The sequence below is a fragment of the Cavia porcellus genome, unplaced genomic scaffold (genome assembly GCF_034190915.1).
Source record: "Cavia porcellus strain 051 isolate PalLab524CR breed Dunkin Hartley unplaced genomic scaffold, mCavPor4.1 scaffold_21, whole genome shotgun sequence".
NCBI lineage: Eukaryota > Metazoa > Chordata > Mammalia > Rodentia > Caviidae > Cavia > Cavia porcellus.
Genome location: NW_026947504.1, coordinates 48,510,551 through 48,536,268, shown reverse-complemented (window position 1 = coordinate 48,536,268; position 25,718 = coordinate 48,510,551).

The window sequence follows — 25,718 nt, the reverse complement described above, 5'->3', positions numbered from 1 at the left end:
TTTCCTGGGTTTATACATAAATCCATTCTAATATTTTACTTTTCTAAAATTTTACTTTTACTTTTCTAAAATTCCTGAAAATATTTTTTTCATTTCCTTTGAACATTATAATATTTTCACCTTATTTAATCTTCCCTCAGACTATTCAAATCTTCAAGAACTGGTCTATAAGTATATTGCTAATGACTCCCTAACAACTTGTCCTATATTATGACTGACTCTCTCACATAGTTCTCAGGGAAAAAAAAAGAAAATTAAGTATATTTTATAAATTAGTATAGAGACATTATTTTGATAGTTATCCCTCCAGTATAAATTTTTTTAAATGTAAAAGCTATACATTCAAATAAACAATTAGAGATTATATTTGATTTTAATTTTAAGTAAACTTCATAATACTCATTCAGTATGAATTTATTAATGTGTAAGAAACTCCTTCAAATGCTAGCAAAATAGCAGTAAGAAAAATGGATGAAGATTCTATTTTTTAAGCAGCTTAATACTGCAGTGAGCACTGGCTGACCAAAAATAGCTAAAATACACAACATAATATATGGTGATAAGTACAATGTAGAAAACCATGTGTAAGAAAGTAGTCTGACTTAGTGTTACTAGGGAAGATTGTAGACCAAATGAAACATTCATAAGAAGATTTCCATGATTTTGGAGAATGATCCTTGCAGATATGTGGAGCAATATGTATTTTAAACTTTTAGCATAGCAAGCAGGGTAACCTTAAGTGAGAAACATGATCTTCTGGTGGAAAAGTTAATTGTGGCACTTTGACTAGAGATATGTGTGAGATGCATATGCAGGCACAAGCTCAAACCTCCTAGAATGCATGAAGAATAAAAGATAGACCACACAATCCAAGTGTGAAGAAAACACCTTTCCTTAAGGAGTGTATGCCCTGTCCCTTGTCCTCTCCATACTCTGGTTGAGTACTAAGATTATCCCTAAGGACAATCATGTGACAGACCACCCTATCTTTCCCCCGTCTTTCCCCTGCCCTTCCCATGTGCCCTATATGGATGCCCTTTATCCTTGATTCTTTGTTCTGTGAATAAAAAGCCACAGAAGCTTGAATTCAAGGTTTACTTTTGTTGTTGGTTTTGTTTCTTTTGTTTGTTTGTTTTCTCATGCTGAGGAGGCTTTGGTAAACGTAGATCCTCTGAAACTCTCAAAGGTAAAACTGGACATGGATTCCAAGCAATGCCTCATCCTTTGTGGTGTCACAGTCATGAATGATGACAGTGAAGCCAGTGTGGTAATCTTGAGATCGGTAGCATGGAAAAGAAAAGGAAACAATGGTCAATTTCTTAATGGATTTCATGTTCTTGTAAATAAATTTGCTTTACCCAAAGTAAAAATAAAACATGAAGAAAACTATTGTGTGGATGAATATGAGTGACTGAATACACAATAGGATCTTTCCGGTTCAATATTGAAGATTGTAGGATAAAATGGGGAAATGATTAAGATTATTCAAGTGATTCAGACATGGGACCAAGTGAAATCAGAAACACTAAATTTCTGACCATCAGGGCCACCATTCAGGTTGTATTCTAGGAGATTGCAGCCTGGGAGCAAAGAGCAAATGCCACTCTTTGGAACTGCTCAAGACAGTAGCTATATAAGGAGTTGTTACACAGTGGTGATTCTACATTAGGATTTGTTGCTTTATACAATGGGGTCTTTTTTGTTTGTTTGTTTTGAGACAAGGTTTTACTGTGCAGTGCAGGATAGGATTGAGCTCACTTTTAAGCCAGGCTGGTCTTCAACTTGCAGCGATCCTCCTGCCTCAACCTCCTGAATGCTGGGATTACAGTGCGCCACCGTGTCAGGCTATATTAAGTTTTTAAGGAAGGACTCATACTTATGTAACTAGCACACTTTTAAATAATGATAGTTTCTATGGGGTGTGTGTGTGTGTGTGTCTGTGTGTGTGTGTGTGCGTGTGTGTACACATATGATGTAGGTTGAGTTACAGCATACCAGAACGATTGCGAAGATAGTGCCTTAAGGAACATATTTTTAATATTGGGCCTGCTTTTGACTAATTTTGTGATTCTACTTACTTTATGTAAATTCTGAATCAATCTTCAATTTGGGATGAATGGTAGAACCTTTTAGGTTTTCTGTGAAAATTAAGTAATTTAGTGCTAATAAGTCATTTGAAAATGCAATCGTTCAACTGGACAAGTTATTTATTATTACTATTGCTGCTATCCCCTTTGTGTGGATTTTTATTTTCAGTTTTTTGACACTATAATCATTGCAATAGACAGTGTTTCTGAGTGACAAAATACATTTTGTGCACTTTGAACAGATGCTTTCCTTAGAGTAAATCAATGTTTAATTTTAAAAAGTACTATATAATCATTCATTAACTTAGTTGTACAGATGTATATACTCCTACTGGCTGTGTGGAAGACTTAGAGTTTAACTACAAGTTTACCATCAATTAGCATTGACCAATTGGGACCAATATGTGTATCTCATTGATGCTTCAGTTTCCATTTCCCTAAATACTTACTGGTCATATACTTTTGCATGAGTATGCTTTTCTTTTCTAGAAGTATCATTTAGACACTTACTCTATTAATTTTGACTCATTGTAAGTTCTTTATATTTTAAGATCTTGCATCTTAAAATTCATTTTGTGCAGTCTACCAACATGTGCTGTTTAAGTGACTTGACATTTGACTATGTTTACATTGTCAATCAATAGAGCAGTTTTAGTTATAAAAATAAAATTTATTTTATTATATTTAAAATTTAATTTATCTCAATACAGTTTTTATATGGGGTAATACATATTTATCTGAATTAATTTATATAGAAAGATAATATATTTATAAAATGGTCTTTTTATTATGAGATGTGATTAAGTTCACATGTGTTTTGTTCTGTTCCTCCACTTGTAGTCTCTTCTTTAATCTATTCAAATATTAACTCATTCATTAGTATGACAACTTTTAATATTTTAATTGGTACATTTTAATGAATGGGTTTTCAAGCTAATGAGCTACTTCTTTCTAACAGTTACTTGGGATTCTTAGGTTTTAAAATGATGTTAACCTCTTACTCATCCTTACTGTTTTCCTTCTTTATTTTTTGTTCTGATCATTGAGTTTTCTACTTTAGAGCAACAGCCAGCCTTGTTCTGGATATAAATAGAATATTTCACTATGAACAAGTGTAACAATAAGACAAAAATTACAAGTCAATTTATTTGCTCATTCTAAAGTTTTCACACCCTTTAGAAAAGGCAGTATCGTGATGCTGAGGAATAGTCAAAATACAGGGATCTCCAAAGTTAAGAAGTCTGGAGCCAAGATCCTGTGGCCAGGACAGCTTGAGGAACAGGCTTTTGAAATGCTTCCTCCCCCTGTCAAGCCTAGCCATGCCTACCATGTTGAGTTCCACCATGTCCTCTAGACTCGTGCCATATGCTGAAAATTGGGTCTCATGCAATAGGATTGCGTTGGGCGGGCAATGACTTTAATCTGTGCCTGCAACCATACAATAGCTGATAAAGAAATATCCATGGGGCTGGGGATTTAGCTCAGCGGCATAAGCGCCTGCCTTGCAAGCAGGCAGTCATGAGTTCGATCCCTGGTACCGATAAAAACGAAAAAGACAAAAAAAAAAAAAAAAAAAAAAAAAAAAGAAATATCCATGACCTTCTGTAGCTGTATGCTTTCCGTAGCATCTACTGTGGAGGGTTGTGGAAAAAGACAAACTCACAGTCCAATAAATCTTTTCTTGTACCACTTGAGTTCCATTTTTTCCTCCTAACTTTAACACCATAGTTATGGTCCTCTCCCAGAACCAGAAATCTATTTCTACCTTTAAACTTCAGATCATGTCCTATTTGTGTCAAAGTACTATGTGCCTTATTTATAAACATTGAATGAATATACATCAACTCCTTCCATGATTGATATCACTTTATAATGATCATATTCAATCCAAGACTTCCAGAATAGTTGCAAAAGTGACCTTTGTGCTGTATTTCTTTGTATTCTGAAAATAATTTTCTACACATGCTCCAAAATTATATTTTAAAAAACACCCAAAATATCATATCGCTCTCTAGTGTTTGGTATTTCTATGTCTCCTGAGTGCACTTCATATAAAAGTTGCATGTGTGACCTTCCTATTTCTATGGAGTATATTTTTTCTCTTGTTCATTAACAATCTAGTCAGGAAAACTGCTGAATCTATTTTCTTTGTGGGACCTCTGTTCTCTGCTTAGATCATTCTGCTTCCTGGATGTTCCCCAACTGACTCCTTCATGGTTTTTAAATAAAATTCAAAGATCATCCTGTTAATACCTGGCTATTCTATTTAATGGTGCCAACAGTCAATCCTGCTACTATCCATCACATAATCTGCTTCACTCTACAAGTTGCTGATTAACACTCATGTATTTTTATAAGTTTAATATTATAAAACTTATAACATTTCACTAGATATCTGCAGGAGTTTTTATGGGTATATTTGTATGACTGGAAGTAATCTTGAGAGAAGATAATTTAAAATATTAGTAGTTTTTCCCACCAATGATTAAATTATGCATCATCTTAATTTTCTTAAAGTAATGCATGCATTTCATTTTAAAGTAAGTTGAAATTATTATAAAATATATAACAATATTGTTTAAATATTGAAAAAGTTAAAAGTCTGTTTAATTTATTGCATTAAACTCTTCATGAAAATTGATACATCTATATTATGTTCATTTTAGCACTGAAATGTGAAACATTTCCTAAAATAACTCAAAGGAAATTAACGTGTAACAGTAATTTCACAATTTTGATTATTTTAAAGCTTTTATTATTTTAAACTTTTGTATAGTAGGTATAAAATGTGAATTGGTTCTGACTATGCTTTTAAAACATATTCTCAATAATCATGTTCTATAAGATAATGTAGGTTTCTCGAAGAGACATAATTAGCATCAATTCAAAAACTAATTCTTCCTCAGTCACAGCCTAGAAAATAGATTAGGAAAACAAGTGAGACATTGAAAGTGGTATAGGTTATATAACCACATAATGAGACATACTGTCCCATATATAAATGTGCTGTTAAAGAGGTAAAATTAACAATTTCTACCTATTAAAAATAAACTATATTTGGAATGATATTCTTGAGCTATGATGAAAAACTCAAATACAAACCTGCTCAGCTACATTCCTCAAGTATAAAAACCTGGTCTGCTAAATGTAGAGTTTATACTATTAAATAGTTAAAAGTAGATATATTGAAAATAAATTAGGAAATAGAAAAATTTCATGAATATGTAGAAGGAAAAAAGCAGCTTATAAATAATTTGAGAAAGTAGTTAAAAATAATCATGCCAATTATACATGGGATGATTTTTAGCAGATGGAAAGCAATTTTAACAAAAGCTTTCTGAGAATGAAATGGCAAACAAATTTGATTACTTGATTTTGAAATTTTTCCATGTAAGATTTTGGCATTTAAAATAGTATGATTTTATTTATTAGATTTACTCCTAAAATCAATAACAAAATAATACAGTTTAAAAACCCACTTATTTTATATTGCCACATTTTAAAGATCATATTGATTCATAAAAACTGTAAAAAACCTATAATATGAAGTAAAATTTCATAAATGTGTATCAATCTCTCCACTATCTTGGGAATCAGAACAAAAATAATGATAATAAAACTAATGTGTATACCCATCATTCCAAAAGGTTTTGTAGCCTCTCAACTATCCCAGCCATTACCATCTCTACTCTGCAGTTTATGTTGATTAATATTTTCTAAAATGTTGTATAAAAGGACTCACACATCAAATTTTAAAGATTGGATTTTTTTATTTAGTGTAATCATCCTGAGATGCAACCCTATTGTTATGTGTTATGACATTCACCATAGTTTTCTATATTCCTTAATTTCTTTCTTTGTTTTTGTTCTTGTTCTTGTTTAAATACTTTCTTGACTTATTTTGAGGCCCTGGATAGTCACCTAGTCAACAACTTCTATACTTCTACCACTTGGGCTCACCAGACACATGGGTTACTTGCCCAAGGGCTAGATAATAGGTAGTGAGGAATGTAACCATATGTTTGGGTGCTAAAGAGTTTATTCAAATTGAGATCCTTAAAAAATCTAATTAATCCTCATCTGTTTGCAATGCATAATCTGCCTCTTTCATTTTGCTTCTCTGTGGTCCTGCCTAGAAGCCTTCTTTCCTCTACAGGTGTAAATAACAGCATTTTCCCTTTAATCTCTGAGTACCAGAGTGTCCCACCACCAAAATAATTCTTGTGTCTTAGGAATAGTCACTGATCTTTTCACTGTTGAGCAAAATTCCAATATAAGGACATATTGCAACTTACATCTCCATTCAACTTTGATGGGCATTTTAGTTTTCCTTTTTATTTCAGATCAAATAACTAAAAATTAATCAGTAAATGAATGAATAACTATGTTCATTTTTATGGAAATGTACCATAACTCCTTTAGATTTGTAACTAGAAATAGAGTGGCTAGGTCACATGATAGGCGCATGTGTAACTTTTTCAAAAGCTATCAACATTCTACAATTTTATATTCTGCTCATCCATACATAAATGTCCCAATTACTCTGTCTTTTTGGAAAAACTCAACATGTTTGATATTTTAATAAGCATATAGTGGTATTCACTGAGATTTTAATTTGCATTTATTTATTCAGATATTTGTTAGTTTGTATTGACAATGTTTTATCATTTGTAATGCACAGGCCATTAGGTATTTTGTCAGATTTCTAACTATTTCAAATTTTGTTGCCACTATAAAAGAAAAATTCTTGAAAATTTAATTTCTAGATGCTACTAAATCGAAACAGAAGAACTTGATATTGTACATTACTTGTTAATACATTTTAGAATCAAATACTAATTATATTATGGAGATTCTAATTTTTATATATCAATCACATCATCTGTCACTATATTGTTACTTCACCCTTTACAGAAGCATTTCGTTTTACTTTTAGGCTTTCTTGTATTAAGACAATTACAATAATCAGCCTAGTGTAGAAAAAGGCAGTGCAGTGAATGAATATTCTTGACACATGCACTGGAGTTACAGTAAATCTAGAAAAGAAACAGAGTGAATGGATATTCTTGGTATGTGCACTAGAATTATAATGAATCTAGTTTAGGTGAGTTGATGGTTCTATTAATTATTGGAGATTCTGAAATCTCTGACAGTAATTATAGATTAATTTACTTCCGATTGCAGGTATATCATTTTTACCCCACATATACTAAAGATTCGCTAAGCAACATTTTGGATTATTATGTATTCTAGAGGAATTGACATAAATAAAAGTATATTTCTGTTCATATTTTTGTTCTAAAATATGTTTTGAGATTGTCATCAGGCACTTCTGTTTTATCAGCAAAGAAATGAGACAGTACTTTATGAACTAACCTTTTCCATTTGCTACCTTTATTTATTTTTTGATGGTAGAAGTTGTTTTCTTCTATTTTTAAAGTAAGTTGTATATAATTGTGTATGGATTTTGACAGTGAAATTCATAATCTTTCCATTTATTCAAGATATTAAATAACATTTAATGTAATTACTCATATACTTGCACTTAAATGTGTGTTTTACTTATATTTTATGTCTCTAATATTTCTTCTTGTCTCATCTTTGGATTGCTCACTTTTATTATGTTCTTTCTTTTTATCATATTAGGTATAATTCTTTTTATTTTAATGCAAGTATTAAAGTTTATAGCATTCTTGCATGTACATCACTATCTGCCATTGAATCTTGTTATACCATTCTCCACATAGTTGTGAAAACACAATTACTCACCTCAGTTTTTCTCCTGTAGGGTTTGCTTTTTTTATACATATATGTCTATGAATATAATATAAAACTCACAAATATTATTTTGCTTAGTCTATTACTACATAAATACATGAGAATAGCTACCGTTATTTAATTACGTAGCTACTATTTTCAATGATTGTCTTTTATCTGTATAAGCTAAATTTTCATCTTATATTGATTTATCTTGACTATTTTCTTTAACTTTTGATGAAGTATATATATATATATATATATATATATATATATATATATATATTAACTTTTACCTGCTTTTGTTTTGAAATGTAATTTTATTTGTAATGTCATTTTTCTTTGATTGCTTTCATGAATTTCTCTTGAATATTCATTTTATGTATTCTCTTTGACTTATTGTAATACAATTTGAAGCTTGTTTCTCCAACTATTTTACTTGAATTTTTGTTTCTATTAAAAACTGCATTGCCTCATAATTTCTTTCAATCATATTATTATCAAATTTTGTTCTCAAAGTTGTTCTAAGTATTTGCCTTTCTATTTAATTTGAAAGTATGTGGTATATATACATACTCCATCTATTTATAAGAGGATTGTTGTGAAAAGTTTTAAGTCAGATAACATTTCTCAGAGAAGTCAAATTTTATAGCTTTTCTGTATCATCATACCATATATCTCCCCAGAAATTTATGTAAAATATTTATTTAAAGTTAATCATTATTCATTGTGCAATATAATTTTCTGAATTTATTAATATAGAGAGATTTTACAGTGAGTATGCTTTTTATCCCTGATACTGGCTATGTAATATATCACTTCTGTGTTTAATCAATCTGACAGGTATTCATTAATTTGCATTTTTGCAAATTTTTGAAAAATTTGCAATTTTTCAAAGAAATGATGCCACACTTGCTTCTGATATATATATATATAATATTTTTATTTATGTCTTCTATTTTTACTTTCTATCCTTTCTTCCTATTTCTAAAGATTTGTTACTATTTCATTTGTTCATTCAGATAAATTCTTAAGTCATTGGCTCTGAGCCTTTTATCTCTTTATGGTGATAAATTTCTTCTAAGCAAGTTCTACACTGAAAAAGATCTTTGGAATCTTTAATTGGTTTCAGTGGAGAATTATCCACATCAATTATAAATGAACTCATCAATTATAAATGAATTGTTTGATAATTCTTAAAATATGCATATTTTCATGTAAGTACACTGTTACATCTTTTATAAAAGTACCTCATTCTCTTTTGAATTCAGTACTGTACACTCTCTGTCACCTCCCAGGCAACCATGAATCTCTCTTCTATTCTATAGATTTAGTTTCTTGAAAATTTCACATATATGGAATAAGGATACAGTATACAGTTTTGATAATAATAATCTTACTGCCATTCAACAATTGAATGGAACTTTTGACAGAGTAGTACCTTTGTTATTAATTACTAGTATTCTACTGTGTAAATGTAACATGAATTTGTTGATCCACTCACATCTGGATAATTTCTAATTAGGGATAATTATCCTACAGCTACTATAAATATCAAACTATATAATTCTTTGCAAGAAGGAAGTTTTAATATATTTTGGATAATATTAACAGTATATAATACTGAGTTTCAGTATGTGTTTAACATTCTAAGGTACTTGTGTACTGTATCTACATTGCCTGTAATATTTTACATCATCATCAATATAAGAAAACTTGAAGGACTACACATCCTTTTTAATTTTTAATTTTATAACTGCTGTAAATTTCAGATGCCTAGTGAATATGTAGTGAAGTCTCATTGTAATTTTAATTTAAATTTCCTTAAAGTTTAGGCAGTCATTACATCATTAGCAAAATGTCTATGTAAATTTAATTCAGTTATTTTGATAATATCATCTTAGTATTGAGTTTCATTATCATTTCAGTTCACACACTCTGGATGCAGGTAAATTATAGATATATTGTTTTTGGAAAACTGTTTTATAAATACTTTCTCACTAGATTTTTTTCACATACTTAAGCGTGTATATCTGTGTATGGTTGAAGAATATAATTCATAATTTCATAGAAGTAGGTTTTCAGATTTGTTTTGTTCACACATTTTGCAAGTTATTCATTAGATCATTGCCTAAGTCAAAGATTCAATTTTTTCCTGACTTTTCCCTAAGTGTTTGATTTGAATGCATGGTTTTATGCCTTTCACTGATTATGCCTCACTATTTAGTATATAGTGTGAAATGTATCTAGGTTTCTCCTTTCATTTTATTCCTACATAGATAAATGATTATTTCAGCACATTTTGTTGATAACAATACTTCTTTCACAATAAATAACAGCAGGTTCATTAAAATATCTGTTAACCAAATGAGTACCTAACATTTAATAGTCTCTATATTATATCCTAACGTTATGGTATCCTTAAGGTATTAAATATTAATGTTAGTTCTCAGTTTAATTCTATTTTCTTAGTGATCATGGTTATTTGATGCATTTGGTCCATTTTAAACCAGTGTTACATGTATTTGTTATATTCAAATGGGAAATGAATCTCACTCTGTACAAAAGTCAATTTAATATCAATCAAAAACCTAGGGACAGCACCTAAAACTTTGATTGTTACAAAATAGCACAGGGAATAATAGCAAGAATCAACAAACAAGACTTTTCAAATGAGATCCTGTCTCATAAAACAAAAAACAAAAATTTCTCATAGAACTGGTTTATATTGAAGTGTGAAGGCCCTAGGTTCAGTTCTGAATATAATAAAAAGCATGATTAAATAACTTGCATAAACAATCCTCAAAAGATGTTCAAATGTCAATAAGTGTATGAAAAAAAAGTTCAACAATTTTAGCCACAGGGGAAAGTAAGCAAGTCAAAACCACACTGAGATTCCATCTAAGCCAGTCAGAAGGCCTGTGATGGAGAATAATAAAGAAATACTGATGAGAGTCCAGAGGGGAAGGACTGCTTCCACACGTTTTTTTAGAATGTAAATTAGTATAACCACTATGAAACTCGGTAAAAAATACTTTCAGATAGTAAAAATGGAACTATCGTATGACCTTCCTATAACTTGCCTTGGAATATATGCAAAGAAATAAAATTCAGCATTCTATGGGGAAACTTTCATAACTGTGCTGATTGAGCACAATTCACTGTGGACAAGTCGCAGTGCAAACCTTTGTGTCCATCAATAAAAGAATGGATAAAGAAAGTGTGATTTATACACATGATGGGGCATCACTCAGATATGAATAAGAAAAAAAGTAGTTTCTACAGAAGATCATCATGGTGAGTAAAACAAAGCAGACTCAGAAAGACAAATAATACATCGTTTCCAGAGTATAAAGAATCCAAAGAAAACACAGAGTAGAACGGCAAACTATTATTAGACAAAAGAAAGAAATTAAGGGAGAAGCAGAAGCAGAAGAAGGGTAGGGAGGGAAATAGAAAGATGCAAATGAACACAATATATTACATGTATGTATGACAGTAGTACAAATTTTATGTTCAACAATAAAATTCATTACAAATAAAATCTTGATGCAAGGAATCGTGGTGGACACCTGTAATCACAGTATTTAAGAGGCTGGGGCAGGGGGATCACCATAAATTCAAGGTCAGCTTGATTTACACAACACTGTCTCAAAAAAACAAAATGAATGAACAAATGAATAAATAAGTAAATAATTTTTAAATGTTAAGATTATTTTCATGACACAAATATAAGTTCTAAATATTGCTCACATGCATATGTTGATAGCACAATTCAAAATAAGTAAATCTTGGAAGCAGCCTCTATGATCATCGACAGATAAATTGATAACTAAAATGTGACATTTATCCATAGTGGAATATTACTTTGCCCTAAAGAAGGATAATGTTATGGTTTGTGTCTCCCCCAAAGCCTCATGCTTTCATAGGGTTTTTTCAGAGGTTGCTGAATCTAGAGTGTGTGATTTATTCTTAATACAATCATGGGACTAAGGGTAGGCGATTGCTGGATCAGTTCACTCACTGATTGTATTGTCACTGCCCTAACCCTAGGACACTGAATACAGTATTAGAGACAGAAGAAACATGCTTCACCCTGCGTGTTGCTTTTGCTGTCTTCTTCCAGTGTAATGGCTGACTTTCTTCCATGTGCCACCTTGCCTTGGAGCCAGCCAATTATGAACTGAAACCTTTCCACACTGTGAGCTAAATAAGCCAATTCCCTTTTTACTTTTTACAGATATTTGGTCTCAGCAATAAGAAAAGTAACTAAGACAATAAAATTGTGTCATTTACAGAAAAAAGGTTGCATTTTGAGACAGTACTGCTAAATCAAGCACACAAGCTTAAATATCATGTGATTTCTCTTATATGAGAAACTCAATATACAAGGTACAATGGAAAAAAGATAACAGAAAAAAAGATAAAGTTGTTACAACTTTCCAGCAGAGACAATGTATGTAAAAGTGTATCTTAACACAATTGTCTTATGTGTTTTATCCATTATTTTTTTACTAATCTGATTGCTACATTGTATGTGTAAAAATTAACTTTATATGGATTTGTAAGATTGAAAAATGTGTCTCATGTTGGTACTAAAATAGGAGAATAAAGGGGAAAGAGAAAAAAGAATTAAAATGTATTATGTACATGTAGCAATTTTTGCAATAAATACAATCATTCTACTCTGCAAATATTTACCAATAAAACAAAAAAAAAATAAACATTCTGTTGGGACTTGACAGTACCGTAGTGTTCACAGTTTTTGCATACATTCTCCTGTAAGTGGGCGATTTCTAAAGTGCCCTTATTCTGTTATTTACATCCTGTTGATTTTTAGGGCAGTTCCCAAGACATGTCAGCTTTTATGCCTTAAAATCTACATTTTTATCAATATGATTTTAAAAGTTTCTTGCATGATGTCTTCAGTCTGTCTCCAACCTCCTTCCCATTTCACCTTTTAAAGATGGCTATTTTTAAGTGACTCATACATATATAAAATGTAATTTCACTATTTTTCATATATACCCTTATTACTTTTATTTTACTATTAGCATTTTTATAGTTGCTTTAAATAAATGTTTTGTTAAAAATATGTCGCTATGATTTCTTAATCTAATTTATATTCTTTTCCAATTTTTCATCTTAATTTTATTTTAATACCATTTTCTTTGAATGCACATCACTAAATATGTTGATGTTTACACTTATTCTCTCCTGATAACTGCCTAGACTACGAACAGTGTCTTTGATTAGGTAAAGTCAGTTTTATATTTTTGTCATATTCAAAGTCACTATTAGGAATTTACATTGATTCCAGTTAATTCTCTTTTAGAATACTATAATATTATTATTTAAGTGTTGTTTCTGATTTTACCTTATACAATAAACAATCATTTAGAGAATCTTCATATTTACCTTGCCCAGTTATTAATTTTCTTTGTTTAGGCATTTTTTAGGTACGTTCACCATTTTAATCCAGCATTACCTTTTCTTACACTGCCATTTTTTCTATTAGGAATTCGGTGCATTTCCATTTTTCCACCTTAGAAATTAGCAATTACATTTCATCTCAATTCAATTTTGAGGAATGAAATGATTACAACTAGAGTCAGTCCCTGTAAAGTTAATCCATGTTTGGTTCATATAAACCTTGTCTTTAATTTTTTAAACTATTAAAGTCACAACACAGGTGATGTATCGCTGCTTTTCCCTCCCAGCTCTGGACTTCTTGCTCTCAGGGGGCCCTTAGAAGCACACTCAGCTTTTCAGTGTCTCACTTAGCAGTCTCTAAATTACCATGCATATCCAGGAAATTATGAACATTATTCATGGAAATCTCTGCATTTCTAAGTAGTTTTTGTAAAGATATCTTTAAAATTTCCTTGTTATTTCTGTAATGTAGTTTGTATAATGTACTGTAAAGGCAATACAACCAAGTATTTTCAAATAATTTTCATTGACAGTGTAGTTTCAGGAATTTATGCCATCATTTTTAATGCTCCTTAACTTCAAATCATTTTGTCTATATAATCAAAGTGATAGTTATATACTGCAATTAAATCATTAGATCTATATATGCAAAATGATAGAAATATTCCGTAGCATGAAAGAATTCTTGCAGTGAAAAGGATACAGAAATAAGTCGATGACATTAGATGGAAAGAAGTAACAAAAGCAGAAGCAGTTTGGTAAGTAAGCACACTAATACCAAATTATTTTGATAGTAATTGTAGAATGTGGCATGTATGCCAGAGCTAGGGTAAGAAGACAATTTTTAAAAATGTTATATAACACACTTTTCAAATTTTAAGTCATAAATTGACTAAGAATTACAATTTTAATATTTTTATGTTACACATTAAGTGGAATGTTAAATCAAATGCCCAGTTCCTATAAACTAAGGAAACTATGTCACTACGACTCAGTACTGATTAAAGAGGAATGAAAAAATGTATTTGTGTTCAATCAATTGTATATACTGAAAAACATTGAGAAGTATGGCTTAAAATTCTCTTCTGATCTTTTCTCATTTTGTATTTGCCGGACGTATTTGTTTATCAACTTATCAAATATTTATTATGTACATAATATGCTCTGAGACAAGCCATGGGTATAGCTCAGTGGCCGTAGCATCAGCGTGGAAACCATGAGGTCATGAATTTAATTCCTAGTACCAAAATAATAATATTAATATTAAAAAATAATAATAATTTCTGGGAATTTCTTCACAATAGTAAAATAAAAGATATATTTAGTATCATTCTAAAGTTTAAAGTACCATGCATAACAATAATCTTGCATTTTGGGATTACTAGTTGGCAAATAATTTATACAAAGTATCTCATTTAATCTTCAATGGCTTTCACCAAAATTTAGAATTACTTTTCCTTTTCCCTATAGTTTAAAAATTCATAATTTTTAACTTATCAGACTAATGCTATAATGTGAGACATAATTTTGGAATTCATGCCCTTTTTTACCCTAAAACCAGTGTGATGCTTTATTATTGTATATTTCTAGCTTAACCCTATGGATACTATTGTAAATCATTTATGTTGAAAAACACATTTTCCTATACACCTGCTACATTGTAGTGCAGTTATGAAAATAGAAATTTTATGTTAAGTGAAGTAAGTCAGATACACACCTCAAATCTTGCATAGTTTCTCTTATATGAGAAATTATATCTATGCAAATAATATATACTATAAATTATATATAAATGTACATATATTCAAATAAAAAGTAAAATAAAAGACATAAATAGGAAGTAGGAAGGTTAGATGTTTCCCCAAATTGTATTCTCTATTATTTTAAAAATATTTCAATATATATTAATTTATTTAATTTATACTACTACCTTATGTTAGTTTGTTGAAACAAAAATTTGTGTTACTATTTTGTGTGTTTAACAGACTTTCTGGTGTACATTTTGTACTGAAAAACTACTTTGACAATAACAATACACAATGTATGTGTGATTATTATTGTATTTTTATTATTTATTTATTTAGTCTTTTTCCTTTTTATCGGGGATCGAACTCATGATTGCCTGCTTGCAAGGCAGCGCTTATACCGCTGAGCTAAATCCCCAGCCCCTATTGTATTTTTAGTTATGAAATTTTGATTGTTTTTTTTCACAGAATAATAAATAGTAAGATATAATGATAGACAAAAGTAGAAAAAATTTTCGTATGGTCACAGGACATGGGCGGCCTGAATTTTTTTGTGCAAAGCTTCAAGACATTGTAGTTCAATAAGTACTTATGAAAAGTTACTCTGATTTATTTGTAAAATTCTCGGGTTAATTCATATTGCAATATTTCAAAGATGTCAAAATTCTTCAAAGAGTTTATACATTGATGATACCCTTACTAAGAATGACATGTTTGGTTTGAAGATTAACATTAATTTTAGACTTCATTTTTCTTAAATATACTGGCATTATCTACTGATCTACTTTGGAATTATTTAGGAGATGCGTGCACTGGGGAGAAATCAATGCTATGGATGATGCTCTTACTTGTAACTATTTTTGCAGCTACTTCCAATTTGGGATTATGTTTCAACATCTCTTATTTGTTTTTATATTGCTTATAGACATCATGAATAATGTCAGGGACCAACTGATCTTTTTTTAATGGGACTTTATAAAATAAAGTAACTTAGATAGCAAAAAAAAAATGTAGCAACAAACTGATAAAAAATGTTAAGTGAGAAATACAAGGTATTTCTAATGTATTAATTGTAAATTATATTAATAGGCTTTTACCAGTATAAACCCAATTTATACTTACTGTGAGATAAATTGTACCTGTTTGTATTTATAATTTACTTAAACTCATGATAGTGGTTATCTTAGTTATCTATAGAAAAAATAAAATTTAAATCTGAAATTTAAAAATTTATAAATAAAATCAAACCATCTTCAAAAAGGCTCAACAGAAAATTCCTCGTAAAAATGTAAATCTTAAATATCAAATCACTTTAACATTTCAACAGAGAAAACAATTTTAACATACATATTTAATAAAGCATAAATGTTTTTCTAACTACTTAATCACATTTTTCATTTGCAAAAATCATCACAGAAATATATTTATTTAATTTTTATTTAGCTTTTTTTGTTTTAAGATTTTTCAGTATTAGTGTGCTGGTCTGTTAATAACCTACAATAATTCTTGTGAATACTTACATGGGCTTTTAACAAAAAATTTATTTAATTTTTGAAATTTCATTCAAATGAAAAATTATAAGTCCTTCTGTAAAATGATGTAGTAAAGAGGAAAAATAGCATCACCTCAAGACAAAAACTGTGAATTTATTCCTCATTATTTAAGTCAAGCAACCATTAAACACTGAGAACTCTGCCATAAATCAGAGCAAAAAGTACATAAATGCCCAGTAAACTAAACACTATGTACTTCATAGCTCACAAATTATTGAAAGATAATTAAACATCTTTTTTCATTTCTATACTAAGATTTCTAACTTTTATAAATTTTGCATGTTACATAATATAGTTGTTAATCATTTTCAAGCAATAACAGATACTTTTTTATTAATTTAAAATCTGAATATTGTTTGGATTTACCTAAAACAAAACACTCTTGTTATCTATGTGCATGGGAAAATCAGTCAGCAAAGATTAAATTTGTTTTAGAATAACTGTACTTATAACCTCAAATATTTGTCTCTCCATATATATACATACATATATATATATGCACTGTTATATAATATTGCAACTCTTTATATTGAAGAAACAGTGTCTGTTTTCCTTTTGTTTAAAATGAGCTAATCTTATGACTTGTTTCATTCCACAAATTACAGCAGATTTTACATTATGACTAATTCTGAATCTATGCTTGAAGACATTTTATGTATTTTTCTCTTGTGCTCTTATACCTCTGCTGTTTCCATCTGCAATACGTGGTTTTTAAACATTTCTTCATAAACATGGATGTGCATACACTGCTGTGGTACGATGCTTTAAATTCTTTCAGGAAGATACCAAGCAGGGAAATTGCTGGGTCAAATGGAATGTTTAATCCTAGTTTTGTGAAGGATCTCCACACTGATTTCCACGGTGGCTGCAACAGTCTATACTTTTATTAACAGTGGAAAAAGGGTTTCTCCACCCACATCCATGCCAGCATTTGTTAGTTTCATTTCTTGAAAATAAACATTCTTTCTAGAATGAGATGGAATTCGTGTTTTTTAATTTGCATCTTTAAAATGACCAGTGATATGTGAACATTTTTTACATATATTTATTTGCTGTTTGTTCTTCTTAATCTGAGAAGTGTGTATTCATCTCAGATGTCTACTTTGGATTGAGTATTTAAATTTGGAAGTCTGATTTTTTTTCACTTCTTTTTACGTCTTAGAAGAAAAAAAGCCGAGTGATTCAAATTTGTCTTGTAATCTCAAATCTGTTTGTAAACTCTTTTGTGTTAAGACTATATTGGTTAGATATAGGTCTGCAGAGGAGGAGCTGGGCAGATCTGGGGTGCCCTCACTGGCCTCTCTGCGTGTCTGGAGGACTCTGGATTTCTGCACCCAGTCTGCTGGAGATCCCTCAGGCTTCCAGGTGCAGTGAAGGGGAGAGGTGGGTTTGAGGCTTCCACATCAGCCTCCCCATTCCCGGCTTCATTTGGAGACCTGCTGAGCTCCCGATAGGTGGGCTGGCCCACACTACCAGCCTAGCCCAGCCTGTTTAGCTGCCGCGCCTGGCCATAGGTCTGCAGAGGAGGAGCTGGGCAGATCTGGGGTGCCCTCACTGGCCTCTCTGCGTGTCTGGAGGACTGTGGATATCTCTGCAACCAGGGAGGGTCCACAGGTTCCTAAAGCACTGCGGCCTGTGGTGAGTACGCTAACCCGGCTGCGATTGAAGAACTGTGGAGCTTCCAAGGGGCAGGTGGGCGCACAGTGTCCCTGAGGCCCAGCTTGTCTGGAACTGCGGAGTTCTGAGCAGGCAGAGGAGGGCCATTGGTTCTGTAGGCCTAATGGCTTGGAGTAGCGCGGCGCCAGAGTCCCAGTAGCTCCAAACATAGAAGGGGATTTTCAACAGATCCTGAGGAAGCTTTCAAATAACACTTGAAACACAGAAATATAGGAAAATGACAAAACGAAAGACCAAATTACAACCTCAAACCTCCAGCCCATCTCAAGAAACCCTAGGAGCGATGTATATAGAAGAAAATATATCCCATCCACCTCATATATCGGACACAATAGCCACTGAAATTGACAAGCAACTCCAGGAAGCTTTAAAGAAATTCAAACTCGAAATAATCTCCCAGATAAAAGAAGAAATGATAAAAGAAATGAAAGAGATTCTAAATATATCTAAAGAAAACACAGATAAAAAATTGGAGGAACTAAACAAAAAGATAGAATCCCTAGACGAGCAATATAAGAAACAAACAGAATACATAATGCAGATGCACAGAGATATACAGGAAATAAAAAACTCCACTGAAAGTTGTAAAAACCGCCTTAATGAAAGTGAAGATAGAATTTCAGACCTTGAAGACAGGATTGCAGCTAGTGAACAGGAAAGGAAAGATCTTTTGAAAATAACAAGGAACCAGGAAACAACAATTCAACAACTGCAAGACGATACAAAGAAGAATAACATAAGAATGATAGGGATTAATGAAAGAGAGGGAGACAACATGAAGGATGTCAGGAGGATATTTAGAGAAGTAATAGCTGAAAATTTCCCAAGCATGAGATCAGAAACTGACATCAGGATCAGTGAAGCATATAGAACTCCAAACAGTCATAACCAAAATAAAACTACACCCAGACATATAATAGTCACCATCCCAGAAATCCAACACAAGAATAGATTATTAAAAGCTGTCAGACAGAAAAGACAAATCACTTATAAAGGAAAACCTATCAGAATCACAGCAGACTTCTCAGCACAAACGATAAAGTCAAGAAGAGCATGGAGTGAAGTATTCCAGATCCTAAAGCAAAATGATTTCCAACCAAGACTGATATATCCTGCAAAACTATCATTCAAAATAGATGGTGCAATACGATACTTCCATGACAAAGAACAGCTGAAGAACTTCATGAACACCAAACCAACCCTGCAAAAAATATTGAAAGACAGTTTAGATACACAAAGGAAAAAACCACTAAGCAAAGCAAATAATTAAACAGAACCGAAAGATAAAGATGCAACAGCAGAGAGATAACATTCCTACAATTAACCAGCATTTAACAGTAATACCCATTAATGTAAATGGTCTCAATGCACCAATCAAAAGAAACAGACTAGCAGAATGGATCAAGAAACAAAATCCAACCATATGCTGTTTACAGGAAACCCATCTAACCCAGAAAGATACTCACAGACTGAAAGTCAAAGGATGGAAAACAATTCTTCATGCAGCAGGAATCCAAAAAAAGGCAGGAGTAGCCATTCTGTTTGCAGACAACGTGAACTTTAAACCAACAATGACCATAAAGGACAAAGAAGGTCACTACATACTCGTAAGGGGAAAACTCCAAGAGGAAGAGATAACTATCTTAAATATATACGCACCAAACTTCAGAGCACCCAGTTATATAAAACAATTATTAACAGAAATGAAAACTCAAATTATCAGTAACACAATTGTAACAGGAGACCTTAATACACCACTGACACCAAGGGACAGATCAACCAGACAGAAAATGAGCAAAGAAATAACAGAACTGAATCACACCTGTGAACAAATGGGTTTGATAGACATATACAGAATGTTCCACCCAACAACATCAGAATACACATTCTTCTCAGCAGTACATGGATCATTTTCTAAAATAGACCATATATTAGCTCACAGAACATATTTAAGCAAATGCAAAAGAGTTGAAATCATCCCTTGCATATTATCGGATCATAGCGCTCTGAAATTAGAAATTAATGACAAAGGATACTGCAAAAATTCCGCAAACACATGGAAACTAAATAACACACTCTTGAGTAATCAGTGGGTCACAGAAGAAATTAAAGAAGAAATTAAACAATACCTAAAAGAAAATGAAAATGCAGATACAACTTACCGGAATCTGTGGGATGCAATGAAAGCCGTTCTGAGAGGAAAATTTATTGCACTGAGTTCCCACATCAGGAAAACAGAACGAATACAAATAAATAACTTGATGCTACACCTCAAACAGCTAGAAAAAGAAGAGCAAGTCAAGCCCAAAGCCAAAAGAAGAGAGGAAATTATAAGAATCAGAGCAGAAATCAATGCAATAGAGACTAAGAAAACAATCCAAAGAATCAACGAATCAAAGAGTTGGTTCTTTGAAAGAATAAATAAAATCGATAAGCCCCTAGACAACCTTATTAAAAAAAGGAAAGAAAAAGCTCAAATTCATGCAATAAGAAATGAAAAAGGAGAAATCACTACAGACCCAATAGAAATACAGAGGATCATCAACACCTATTTTGAAAACCTCTACTCTCAAAAGTTTGATAACACAGAAGAAATAGACAGATTCTTAGAAGCATATGAAGTACCAAAGCTAGATCAAGAGGATATAAAACTGTTGAATAACCCAATCTCTGCTAATGAAATTGAGAATGTAATTGGGTCCTTGCCCACCAAGAAGAGCCCAGGCCCAGATGGATTCACTGCAGAATTCTACAAGAAATATAAAGAAGACCTAATGCCGACACTCCTCAAACTATTCAATGAAATTGAAAGGGAAGCAATCCTTCCTAAGTCATTCCTGGAAGCAAATATTACTCTAGTACCAAAACCTGAGAAAGACCCAAATATAAAAGAGAACTATAGACCGATCTCCCTAATGAACACAGATGCAAAAATCCTCAATAAAATATTGGCAAATAGGATCCAGCAAGTCATCAAGAAGATTATACACCATGACCAGGTGGGATTCATCCCAGGAATGCAAGGATGGTTCAACATACGCAAATCAATAAATGTAATCCACCATATCAATAAAGCCAAAAATAAGAATCACATGATCATCTCTATAGATGCAGAAAAAGCCTTCGATAAGGTCCAACACTTATTCATGATAAGAACTTTACAGAAAATTGGAATAAATGGTCTTTACCTCAATATAATAAAGGCCATTTATGACAAACCAACAGCCAGCATCATACTAAATGGCCAAAAATTGAAAGCCTTTACTTTAAAATCGGGTACAAGACAAGGATGTCCTTTATCACCACTCCTATTTAATATAGTACTGGAAGTACTAGCCAGAGCAATTAGGCAAGAAAGAGAAATAAAAGGGGTAAAGATAGGAAAAGAAGAAGTTAAATTATCATTGTTTGCAGATGACATGATACTCTACATAGAAGACCCCCTAAACTCCATTGAAATACTCTTAGATACAATAAATAAATTCAGTAATGTGGCTGGATACAAAATCAATACTCAGAAATCAATAGCATTCCTATACACGAACAACAAAATTACAGAGAGGGAAATAAGAGAAACTGGACTATTCACATTAGCAAGCAAAAAAATGAAATATTTAGGAATTACTCTTACGAAAGAAGTGAAAGACTTATACAGTGAAAATTATAATACACTGAAAAAGGAAATTGAAGATGATCTCAGAAAATGGAAAGACATCCCTTGCTCATGGATAGGAAGAACAAACATTGTGAAAATGGCCATTCTCCCAAAACTGCTATACAGATTCAATGCAATCCCAATAGAAATACCATCAACATACCTTATAGATCTAGAGAAATCACTCCTAAATTTCATCTGGAACCAGAAGAGACCTAGAATCGCAAAGGCAATTCTAAGCAGCAAACACAAAGCAGGAGGCATCACAATCCCTGACTTGAAGTTATACTACAAAGCAACAGTAGTAAAATCAACATGGTATTGGAATCAAAACAGAGCTGAAGATCAGTAGAATAGATTAGAAGATACAACCACAACTACGAACACACTCAACCACCTTATTTTTGATAAAGGAGCCAAGCAGGTTCACTGGAAGAACGACAGTCTCTTTAATAAATGGTGCTGGAAAAACTGGCTCTCCATTTGCCGAAAACTAAAGCTAGACCCATGTCTATCACCATGTACTAAATTAAAATCTAAATGGGTCAAAGATCTGAATATTAAAACAGAAACACTAAATCTATTGGAAGACAAAATAGGTAGAAACCTTGGAGACATAGGAGTAGGTAAAGAATTCATGAACAGGACTCAAACCGCACGGGAAATACTTCCCAGAATCAATAACTGGGACCACTTCTTATTAAAAAGTTTCTGCATGTCAAAAGAAATCTCCAGCATAGTGAAAAGAAAACCCACAAACTGGGAAAAGATTTTAGTGAACTCTCTCTCAGACAAGGGCCTCTTGTCTAAAACATACAAAGAATTAAAGAAACTCAGACCTCCGAAATTCAAAGATCCAATCCAAAAATGGGCATCTGAGATGAATATGCAATTCTCAGATGAAGAAATGCAAATGGCAAATAAATACATGAAAAAATGCTCATCATCATTGGTCATTAGAGAAATGCAAATTAAAACCACACTGAGATACCATCTCACTCCTGAAAGAATGGCCAGGATCAAGAAAACCGACAACAAATGCTGGAGAGGCTGTGGGGAAAAAGGAACTCTCCTGCACTGCTGGTGGGAGTGTAGACTGGTACAGCCTTTGTGGAGATCTGTCTGGAAATTTCTCAAAAAGTTGGGACTGGAAATCCCATTTATTCCAGCTATTCCACTTCTAGGCATATTCCCAGAAGAACTGAAAGCATCATACCACAGTGATATATGTGCACCTATGTTTATAGCAGCACAATTTGTAATCGCCAGATCTTGGAAACAACCCAAGTGCCCATCAACTGAGGAATGGATAAAAAAGTTGTGGTATTTCTATACAATGGAGTATTATTCAGCTATAAAGAAGGATCACATTAAGATATTTATCAATAAATGGGCGCAGCTTGAGACCATACTCATAAGTGAAATAAATCAATCTTGCATGTGTGAATACCAAATAGTTTCCCTAATGTAAGTAATGATTCAAATATATAAAAATATGTGGTAATCATGATTCCCCATTAGGTGGCCTTAAAGCCTTATAAAGTTTTCACTCATTAATTAGGCTTTATTCTGGGCTTCTTGATATGAAAATATTTGAAGCTAGAGTATATGAAGTTTTACCCAAATATTTCAAGGAAAAAGACACTATGGTAACTACCATTAAGTCAGGTTATAAGGTGGTGAAGTACTAGGTTATTGAAACAGTCATGCTGTGAACTCTATTGTTATATTGTTATGTCCTGTTTTATCTCAATCTCCCCCTTATTGTTTCAAAAAAAATTATTTAGTCATTTCTTATGTTTGTCTTAATTAAAGAAAAAATTCAAAAAAATTAGGATATATAAATAGTAACTCTTTTCGATTTCCTATTAACTTGTTTTGAAGTCCTGTAGTACTCCCACGATCTTGTTTTGACTGATTAGACTCTGTTCCATTCTATATGATAGTATCAAGTTTGAAGACATAGGCAACTACTTTGAAGACAATAAGATTCACTAAGATACCCATTCTGGTTTGACTATTGTCTTCTTTGGGAGTCCTGTAATGTTTACAATGCCTAAGTTTTATTGGTCTTGTTCTCTACTGTTTTGTCCAACTTTATAATATCTAATAAGATAGACAATTCTTTTTAAGGAAACAAGGGACAACGTTGATAACCATTGTTGATAAACTTGTACTCTGTTCTACACCATGTGCTATGTCTATCCTTGGTATTGACTGACAGCTTTGTTTTGCCATATTTGACTGTATTCTTCCCCCCGCCCAAAGAAAGTAATAAGCACTAAGGAGTAATAAAATCCAAGATGTGTAAATTTTGTTGTAAAAAAGAGAGGGAAAAAAAAAAGAAAAAGAGCTCTAACGGATATAACAGCAAGTGTGTTTGGGGGTGTTAAATAGCTGACTTTATCAATGTTTTTGGAACATTGAACACAGCTGTTTGCAGTCTCCCTGTTTGAATGTCCACCTTGTGTTCTTTGATACTGTGATTTGAGGAACTATTTTCAAGAAAATAGTGTGTAATCTACTAGCAGGTAATTTCTTACTGTTATGGTGTTTTGTTTTGTTTTGTTTTGTTTTGTTTTGTTTTGTTTTGTTTTGTTTTGTTTTGTAGTTCTGTATTGCGTGTACCCTTACGCCGCTTTGGTTTGTTTTGTGTTTTTCTCTTTTTCCTCTTAAATAAAAAAAAAATTTTTTTTTGCTTCAAAGAACATTCTAAAGAAAGTGAAAAGACAATAAACAGGATGTAGAAAAATTATAAATCATATATCTTGTAAGAGATACTACCCAGAATTCATACAGGACTATTAGAACTCAACAGTGAAAATCTTAATTTAATTGAAAGTGTGCACAGGCTTTGAATAGACATTTCTCTAAAGAAGATGAAATTCCACCTAAGAAAACTATGGTTAGGATAAAAAAGGCAAAAAGAAATGATGGGGTAATGAAGAAAGTGGAACTCACACACTGCTAGTAGAAATACAAAATGGTACAGCAGCATTGCAATATTGTAGTTCCCAAAAAGGTAAAATTTGAGGGGCTATATTACCCAGGAAAGCACTCTGTATGGAAAAAAAATGAAAACATATGTCCACACAAAAATTTATACATGAATTCTCATAATAGCTACAAGCACAAACAATGCAAATATCCACTGATGAATGGATAAATAAAAGGTAGATTCATGCACTACTGGGGTATTATACAGTCATAAAAAAGGAACGGAGTACTGACACATGCAAAAACATGAACAAAAGAGTCCAAAAACAAGGACAACACACTGTGTAATTCCATTTCTATGAAATGCCCAGAAGAGTTAAAGGCATAAAGCTAGAAGAGTGCTTAGAAGTCATCAGGGGCTTGGGGAGAGGTTAGAAGGGAGAGAGGAATGAGAGTTAATGGGAATGGAGTTTTGTTTTGTAGGATTACACAATGATGTCTGCACAGCTTTGCAACAACATGAAAAACCCAAAATCATATCCTTTAAAAGGATGGCTTGTTAGTGTATAGATTTCTTTAAAGCCCAATAGGAAACAAAAAAAAAAAAAAAGACTATATTGGTTAGAGAGAGAATGCTTGATAAGAAATAGTAAATATCAGACATGACCTCATATCTGCACACTTCAACAGATGAATGAAAACATGAACTGCTTCTATTTCTAAAATTCTAGCGTTATCCAACATATAATAGTGAAATAATGAGAAGAAATTTTGAAGCTGTCTTCGTCACTTTTTTGTTGGTGAGACAAACTATTCAAAACGTGCAACCTAAAGAAGGAAAGGGATATTTTGGCATTCGGTTTGCTCTATGGCA